This window comes from Prionailurus bengalensis, chromosome A1, assembly GCF_016509475.1.
Source record: "Prionailurus bengalensis isolate Pbe53 chromosome A1, Fcat_Pben_1.1_paternal_pri, whole genome shotgun sequence".
In the NCBI taxonomy this organism is placed as follows: Eukaryota; Metazoa; Chordata; class Mammalia; order Carnivora; family Felidae; genus Prionailurus; species Prionailurus bengalensis.
Window position 1 is genome coordinate 54,072,383 of NC_057343.1, and position 8,850 is coordinate 54,081,232.

General features: G+C 40.6%; 1 long non-coding RNA gene across 1 annotated transcript; it reads right to left on the bottom strand.

The window, feature by feature from the left end:
• Nucleotides 1–223: 223 nt before the first annotated feature.
• Nucleotides 224–4,791, bottom strand: LOC122483889. Its single transcript, XR_006297491.1, has 2 exons — nt 4,050–4,791; nt 224–2,414 (listed from the first exon to the last, which is right to left on the bottom strand). It is a non-coding gene; the product is annotated as an uncharacterized LOC122483889 (long non-coding RNA).
• Nucleotides 4,792–8,850: the final 4,059 nt, after the last annotated feature.

The window sequence follows — 8,850 nt, forward strand, 5'->3', positions numbered from 1 at the left end:
TTCATAAATATAGATCAGCACATACAAATAGTTCTCATCTGTTATGTTGCAAATCTTTTCTCACTGCTGAAAACATTGAGCATTGTTGGTGGCTCAGTAGCATCATCTTTCTCTAGAAAGAACAATCCCTAACAATTTTCGGTACTTTAATGTCACATTGGGGAATGGCTCAGTCATAAAACAGGTAATTTATTCATCATGGACAAATGAGTGAATCATGATGTGGTCACTTGGATCTATATCCCATTTGTGATTATTTCTTTAATTCATTAACCAGAAAACAAGACTTTTCATGCCAGTGTTTTTTGCCGTCCATGAGAAGCAGCATGCTTGCATTTTCACTTTCTATTCAGGCCACTGTGAATTCCGTCTTTTAAATTATTTATATCAGATGAGCCTTTCCTTATTAAACTTTGCTGCCTGGCCCTGTCCTGGAAGCTCTGGACCCAGGGCACTGTTTCTCCGAGTACCCTCTCCTAAACCATGCCTTTATCCAGGTGAGCTCAGGTTATGCTGAGCATCAAGGGCAGCCTTCAAAAAAGAAAAGACACACAAAATAGTATCTTGCAGTTTGAAGAGTAGAAGGAGGGATAGAGAGTTAGACAGTCCCACCCACTTGTCCTGGTACTGGGAAAGGAATTATGTTCCAGATGTATATATTGAGACTACAGAGTAATAAGACTGGTTCAACAGGTCACTCAGGAAAATCATATTCTTCTGGCCATACCAAACAGCTTTAGATCTTTCTTAGGTAGTGCTCTCAGAACCACTTTCTTTTTCTTCACTCTGGAAGAGTCACTCCCTGGACCAGCAATGTCCCTTCCCATCATCTTTCATCCAGTTGGAGCTGTAAGTGGAAGACCACTGTGGGAGCAGCGTGCATCCAGGGTGACTAAGTGTAGCTGGGCAGGGAAGGCTTCTGAGCTGGAGATAGAAAAGCCTCCACTGCATAACTTTGATGATTGTGACATTTTGTTCTCTAAGACAATTGCTATTCTGTCTTTGAAACAGATCCAATAGAGAATATATTAATTGTCCCCAAAGCCCTTGCACTCTTGCCATTATTTAAGTCAAAAGCAGCCTGGTGATAGTGACACAGGGCAACTGAGAAAGATGTACTGTCAGGGTGGAAAGAGGGGAGAAAACATTATCAGAAAAACCTGGATAGTGTCTTAGTCCACTCAGGTTGCTATAACAAATTCCATAGAGCATGTGGCTTACACAGCAGAAATTTATTCCTCACAGTTCTGGAGGCTGGCAAGTCCAAAATCAAGGCACCGGCAGGTTTGGTGTCTGGTGAGAGCCCACTTCCCTGTTCATATAGATGGCCGTCTTCTCTCTTTGTGCTCACATGGCAGAGGGGGTGAGGGAGCTCTCGGGGTTCTCTTCTGTTAGGGCACTAATTCCATTCATTAGGGCTTCATTCTTACCTCCCCAAAGCCCCACCTCCTGATATCATCACATTGGGGAGTAGGATTTCAGCATGTGAATTATACGCGGACTACAGCAGGTAGGCTGTGAGTTGCTTTGTTGACTTTTTTTGGAAGGTCGTAGTCAATTATGACAGTGTGAAGACTGTATCAGAGAAGTACCTGATGCAGACATAGTGACAGGAAGAAAGGAAAGGAGGAGCTGCTGCATTCTGTTACTTCTCTATTGGTTTTCAACATTTCTAAGTTGGAATACTTGCTTATGAAGCAATACCAAAATAGTCTGGATTTATATGGAGGAACACCAACATATTTAGAAAATGCATGATGTCTCTCGTATAGTTGGTGTCTGTCCAGCATCCGTTTAACTTCTATGGTTCCCAGAACAAATTAGCCAGTGAAGACTCTAGCTCCAATCCCTTTTTTCTTTGCCCAGACAAATGGTGACAGATTTCTTCATTTATAAAATATAGTGGTTAATTTGGATGATTCCCCAATTCTAGCCAGCTTTGATAATTTGAAACTCTGCTTTTGTCAAACCTGAGTTTTGGGGACTTCTCACCTAGTTTCGACATGGAGTAGCATTACAGAGTACTCAGGGGTATTCCGGGTGCCTTAAGGACCCCTCTGTTCATTCCAGCTACGATAAAAACTGCCAGGCGCTTAACATCAAACTGCATTTTCTCCAAGTGGATTGCCAACGCGTTGATGCCAGAGATCACAATTGCCTTTTGGAATATCACGTGATAACTGATATCACAGCAGTGCCAGCCAATTCAAGAGAAAGATGGCACTAGTTACTTGTTTCAAGAGGGAAATTCAGGTACAGGCAGGGTGGACTTCAGTGTTTTAAAGTGAAGCTTGCTGATGAAAGGCAACTCACAAAGTCTGGTGCCAACTGTTTCTTTTGGCAGGTCACCAATGTCACTCAGATCTCAGCTTAGCAACTATAGATGCTAATTACCCTGAAGTTTATCAATCTACCTAAAAGCAAAAACAATCATCTGATGAGTCAAATTATCACTCATATCAAGCATCATTATGGTTTCTTTGCCTATCAGAATAAATATGTAGTTCAATGGAGTAGAAAGGGACTTACATTAGGAGTCAAAAACCCAGGTCCTAGGACTTCATAATTTATTTGTTGAACATTCTTAGGGGAAATCATTGATCTTCTCTGAGCTTTTTCTACATCTAAACTTAGGAATAATCCATATGCAACATCATTTTATAAGAATGTTAAAAGACCCCGAGAGAATTCACCTCTAGTTTTATAAGTGAAAAAACTGACCCTCAAAGAATTGTATTCACTTAGTGAAACTGGAAATTCCACGTGCTTTCTGTTAGTTTTTATTAGCTCTGTTTTGAAACCAAATGAGATAATGTATATGGATGCTACAATATAGAAACTGTAATATACTATCTTGCATAGTGTATTGATAAAGAAGGGCAGTAATGACATCTCTCATTTCCAAATGAGAACATTAGGGCACCGGTAAGTTGAAAGATTATTTGAAAGCAGCTCTCAAGGGTTAGAAGTCAAGTTTTTTTCATCTACCAACTTCAGGAGTATCTCCGTGAGAATAAACTATAAGAGAGTATTATTTTCAATAGGGACGAAATGTACTTGTCACTAAGTGGCAGTATAGAATAATGGAAAAGGCATAAGTTCTGGAGGCCAGGAAACCTGGCTTCCAAATCAGAACCCATCCCTTACTAGCTATATCACTTTGGATAAATATTTAACCTCCCTGAGTATGAGGTTCCTCAGGTAAAAAATGGAGATCTAATTAGTAATAATACTATCAAATACTTATGGAACATTTATCATGTCATAATTACTCCTGAATAGTTTTGTATTATTGTTTCAATGGTCTTAAATTTATTAGCTCTGTGTATTCGTAGAATAGATTTACTTGAAAACTTTGAGAAGATTAAATATGCCAAGCCCCTGTTTAGTTTCCTTCCTTTCTCTCAAACACTACAGAGAGGTTTGATATTCACGCTGGTGGCAAAACATACACTGTGACAAATGAATCCCTTCCTCTTCCCACTGTGACCCAACTAGGAAGTATGGGGATGGGAAAGGAAAAACAATGGGATTGATTGTTTCATATCTATCACAATTAGGAGATGAATTATTGATTATTAGTGTTTTTCCAAGCATTAATAACAATAATGCTCTGGCCTTACATTATGGTCATTTCTATCCAACCTGGAAAGAAGTAACAGTTTTCATTGGGTTTTCAATTGATGTTGTCGGTGTTTGCCCATAACTGAGCAAAAATATTTTCCCCCCAGGAACTGTTTTCTCATTAAAGCATAGGCAAACTGCATTCATTACATAGCACATATCATTTAATTCTTGTAATTTTATCTGGTTAAAAAAAAACATAATGAGAAGGAACTAACTTCACAGGAGATTTTTCTAAAGGAATTATACCCTACAATCAAAATCAAAATTGACTTTCCAATTAGAAAAGGAATTCAGGTCAGGAATGTGAACTAGCAATTTCAAAATTTAACCACATATATTGTTTAGAACAAATATTACAAACAAACTCTTTTTGCTGCTCTATTTACCAGAAGATCTTTTCAGCAGTTTCTGTAAATTCTTACCTTGTTGCCAAAGAGTGATTTGAGGTTCAAAAGCAACTGGAGAATAGAGCTATTATTTCTGTGACTTTTCATTAATTCTGAGCCTTATGGTGACTGAACATCTTTCTTTCCAGAAGCTCAGAGACATTGTTTACTGAGCTGCTATGCTAATTTGTACTTTGGAACAAAGCTTGAGCTAGTACCTCCTTCAGAGATGGTGCAAATGAATTGGGTAGAAGCAATGGTACCCAGATCTTGTAGCTTTGGAGATTGTCAAAACTTCAACAACAGAGTATTTCACAATTACTCTTAAATCTTTAGATATAATCTCTCTTCTGAATTCTAAATATATTAACCACATATGGTATATTCACCTGGGAGTCCCAGAGGCACCTCAAATTCAGCTCATTCCATATGTACGCATAATATTCTGCAAATCTGCTACGTCTTTAGTATGCTACATCTTGATTAATGATTTACTATTCACCTAGATGTCAAAGCCAGAAATCTGACCGCCATTCTTGATTGTTCCTTTTGTTCAGTGTTTGTATCCAGTGAATCTCTCCTGACCATCAGTTCTGCTTCCAAAACGTCTTTGAATCTGCTCATTCCTCCAACTACTATCCTCATTTTCTCTCTCCTGGATGATTGTCACAGCTTCCTAATGGGTCTGCTCGTCCCCAGGGTAACCACTTTCCATTCCACCCACTGAACTGCTGCCGGAGTGTGCTTTTTGAATAACAAATCCGATCTTGTCGCTCACACAATTAAAACCCTCCAGTGGATCCTAGCCATTTACAGCATGAAAATTCACACCCCTGAGCATAGACTTGCAAAGACTGTTTTTGATCTGGCTCCTCTGTCTTTCATCCGCAACCTAAGGCAATCCTCCCTGAACATTTCCTGGTTTGGTTTCATGTAATCCTCTCTAGGGTTCCTGTGTCTTTGCACATGCAGTTCCCATGCCTGGAACAGCCTTTATCTCTTCCACCCCCTACACACCTACTCAACAGCTCAGGAGGCACCTGTTCCGGGCAGCTCCTCCTGTGCCCTTCTGTGCATATTCTGGGTAACAATCTCATGCGCATCCTTATAGTAATTTTTACTTCATTATATTTTAATTCATTGTGTATGTACTAGTTTCTCCCTTCTTTCTGTGTATTCATTTGAGCATTCTTTGTATTCCCAGCATCTATCAGAGCATTTGGCAGTAGAGTAGGAACTCAGTACATGTTTGCTGAATATGAATGAATACCAAGGCAGCTGGTTTCAGTCAAAGCGCGGCAACCCCAGGCATACAACTTAACGTCCTTTGAGACTTTGTCCTCATTTGCAAAACCAAAGATGACAAAACCTATCTTCCTGTTCTACTGTGAGAATTAAATAAGAAGGACATACTCTGTAAACAGTAAATTAATATATAAATATATATAAGATCATATAATTACTGTGACCTATTACACACCGAACAATAAAAATCAATAAAAACTGATTTATTGATACACATGACACGTGGAAACACATCACGAAACTACCAAGGCTTTCCTTTCATTCCCATCTCCATTGCTTTCCTTCCCTTCACTATTGATCCATATACCCTTGATGTTATAACCACTACATCTGGTGTCCTAAAGTTGCCGTCCACTTTCAGATCTGCGTGACTTTGTATGCTGTCCCCCTGCTCAGAATGTCCCTTCCCTCTGCTCTCCTGGTGAATTTATCCTCTGAAGTCTGACGCCAGTTTGACACTCTTTTTTTAAGTTCATTTATTTATTTTGTGAGAGTGTGAGAGCAGGGGGAGGGGCAGCGGAAGGAGAGAAAGGGAGAATCCCAAGCAGGCTCTGTGCTGTCAATGAGGAGCCCGATGTGGGGCTTGATCTCAGGAACCAGGAGATCATGACCTGAGCCAAAATCAAGAGTCGGTCGCTTAACCAACTGAGCTGCCCAGGCGCCCCCAGAGTTTGATACTCTGGCAAGCCTTCCCTGTCTCCCCCAGACAGAACTGATCATGCTCGTCCCTCAGACACTTGGTATATGCTTGTCTTATGGTTGGCTACACTGTAGATAGTTTTGTTTGCGTGTTCCTCTTTTCCACATTCTATTGTGAGCTCCTTGAGGTGAAATCTCATTTTCCTAGGACTGTTATTACCGTTTCCCTGTGATTGTTCCCTGCAAAGTGAGTCTCACTCGGATTCCCAAACCAAAGGGCACAATACAGGCAAAATATTTAAGCATTCGCCATCTCTTAGGTTGCCCTTCTCTCGGTTGAAGAGTTTGTGCTCTAGGAGACACCCTGGGTTTATGAGTTTCCCTCAAATTTCCCTTGATGACTATTTGGGATCTGCCTGGGCTTCCAGGTGTGTTGAGGTTCTTCCAGGTCACTGCTCTCCCTGGCATTTTGTAGCTGGATTTGTTTTAGAGCTTTAAGTGGATGCAGTCTTGGTTTCCCTCTTAGTATCAACTCAAGTCTCCATATGAGAGGCTGGCACTCTCTTTCCTCCCTGGTTTACTTTTCCCTGATGCCTGAAGCTTTGCTCAGGAAACTCAGCCCTGTGACTTACCATGAGCTGTCTCTCATCCAGGACATATGCCCCAGAATATCCTTTCCCTCCCTTCCTCTTGTCCTGCCCTGTTTGCCTTCCTTCTCTTCTTCCTCTCCCTCTCCTTCTTCCTATTCCCCCTATATTGACCATGTCTTCTAAAGGCAGCCAATTGTCACTGAAGATTTGCTCAGTGCTAGGCACCTGTGTTAAGCACTACACATGCATTATATCATTGTTCCTTGCAATAAATCCATCAGGAATTACTATTAAGGCTCCTATTTTAAAAGAAAAGGACACTGAGATGTACAGAGATATTATGACTTAGCAGACGTAGGATTTCAAACAACCTGGGTCTACTTGAGTAGAAAGCTCATGCTCTTAACCCCAGTGATTTTTTGCCTCTGAGGCATCTCTGACCCCACCCCCCTTTCTCCTGTCTGCCTCTCCCCGATTCCTCTGAGCCTCTGCACTGCCACCAGTGGCACACAGTTTGCCCATATTGTGACTTAAATGATCATGTTCAGCTGCACGTCCATGATCAACTTTTATTGCACAACCTGTCAACTTCCCTGCTCTGCCTTTCTTTACGTACAACATCTGGTAACCTTCACCTCTTGACATACAGCAGAGGGAAAGAGCTGCAACTTCTTTATCTTTACATTCCTAACTTCTACCACAAGTGGGTCCCAAACAGATCCACTAAACAAATACACAAATTTTATTGACAATAGTAGAGAAAAGATGAATAGAAGCAATATCCAACATTCTTTTGACCTGGAATTATGTTAAGTACCGTTGATTTTATATAGAAACATTTGACATGTTAAATGTTCGCAAAGGAGATTGCCCAAAGCTGACTACTAGGCAACCTTGTTGGTTTGGATTGAATTAATGCAACAAATTCAAACCTAAGTATAGAAAACTGGGTTTTTTAAAACAGAAAAGGGAAGTTGAGCCCTATAAAAACATTTACTTGTGCCTTTTTCTCAGTCTTAACTTCAATATTTTATTATAATTAGAAGCAACCATATTTGTTATAATTACTTTCTCTTTGCAACATTCCTGGGAGATTAGAAAAAGAGTGGGTAATTATAAATTGAAGTGTAGAAAGGTGGCTTGGTCAGGATCCTATAATGAACCCAAGGAACTGCTTCCCTGCTCATGATTTTGCTCACTGGCAAATCTTAATACAGTTTTTGGTTCTCAAGGAACCACTTATAGACAGTAAAGCAAAGCTAATTTGAAGTTAGTTATTTAACTTATATAATCATGAATCACTCACTGTAGACTGTATGCTATAGACTAAATGCATTTTGTTTTCTATAAGGTCACCTAAATGGGGAGTTTTCTTCTTTGAACTCTGAGCCTATGATGGGAAAAGGCCCATCCGTATATCTCTACTCCATGCTGTATTGCTTTTACCTTTTTGGGAATATGGTGTTTTGTCGTGTGTTGTAGAAAGGATAATAGCCACCCCCACCCCCCACCAAGATGTCCACGATCTAATCCCCCAGAACTTATGAATATGTTATGTTGCATGGCAAAAAGGAATTTGGGTGACAGATTGAATTAAGGTTCCCAATCAAGTGACCTTAAAATAAGGAGATTATTCTGGATTATCCAGGGGGGCCTAATATAATCACAGGGGTCCTGAAGTGACCATGATGTAAGAATGGCTTGACACATCATTGCTGGCTTTAGAAGGGGCCACCATCCAAGGCACATGGGTGGCCTCTAGAAGCTGGAAAAGTCAGAGTGACAGGTAATTTACTAGAGTCTTCAGCAGGGACACAGCACTGTTGACACCTTGATTTTAGCATGGTGAGACTCATGTCAGACTTCTGGCCTACAGAACTGTAGGATCATAAATATGTGTTGTTTTAAGCCACCAAGTTTGTGGTAATTTGTTACGGCAGCTATTGAAACATAGTATAACATCCCTGTGATGTCCTATCCATCCACAATCTTGAGAAATGGGATTCCCACACCCTCCTGGAACACTTAGGTATCTGACTTTGAATTTTGGTGACACTCTCTCTCCCCAGGCTGAAGGACATGTCTACTGTTCTCACGTCAGTACCTGTTAGAAGGGAGGGGTGAATCCCACAGAGAAAAGCTCAGGCCCTGGTGATATCCTTATTTTATTTTTAAAACACCTTTCTTCTATCTAGTGTGTAGATATTCTGGAGTGGTTTGAAGAATGTTGAATGGGGAATTGGTCCTGAGCCATCTCACTTGGACTTGGAACTACTGGCAAATGTAGGCCACACTGAGGGGCC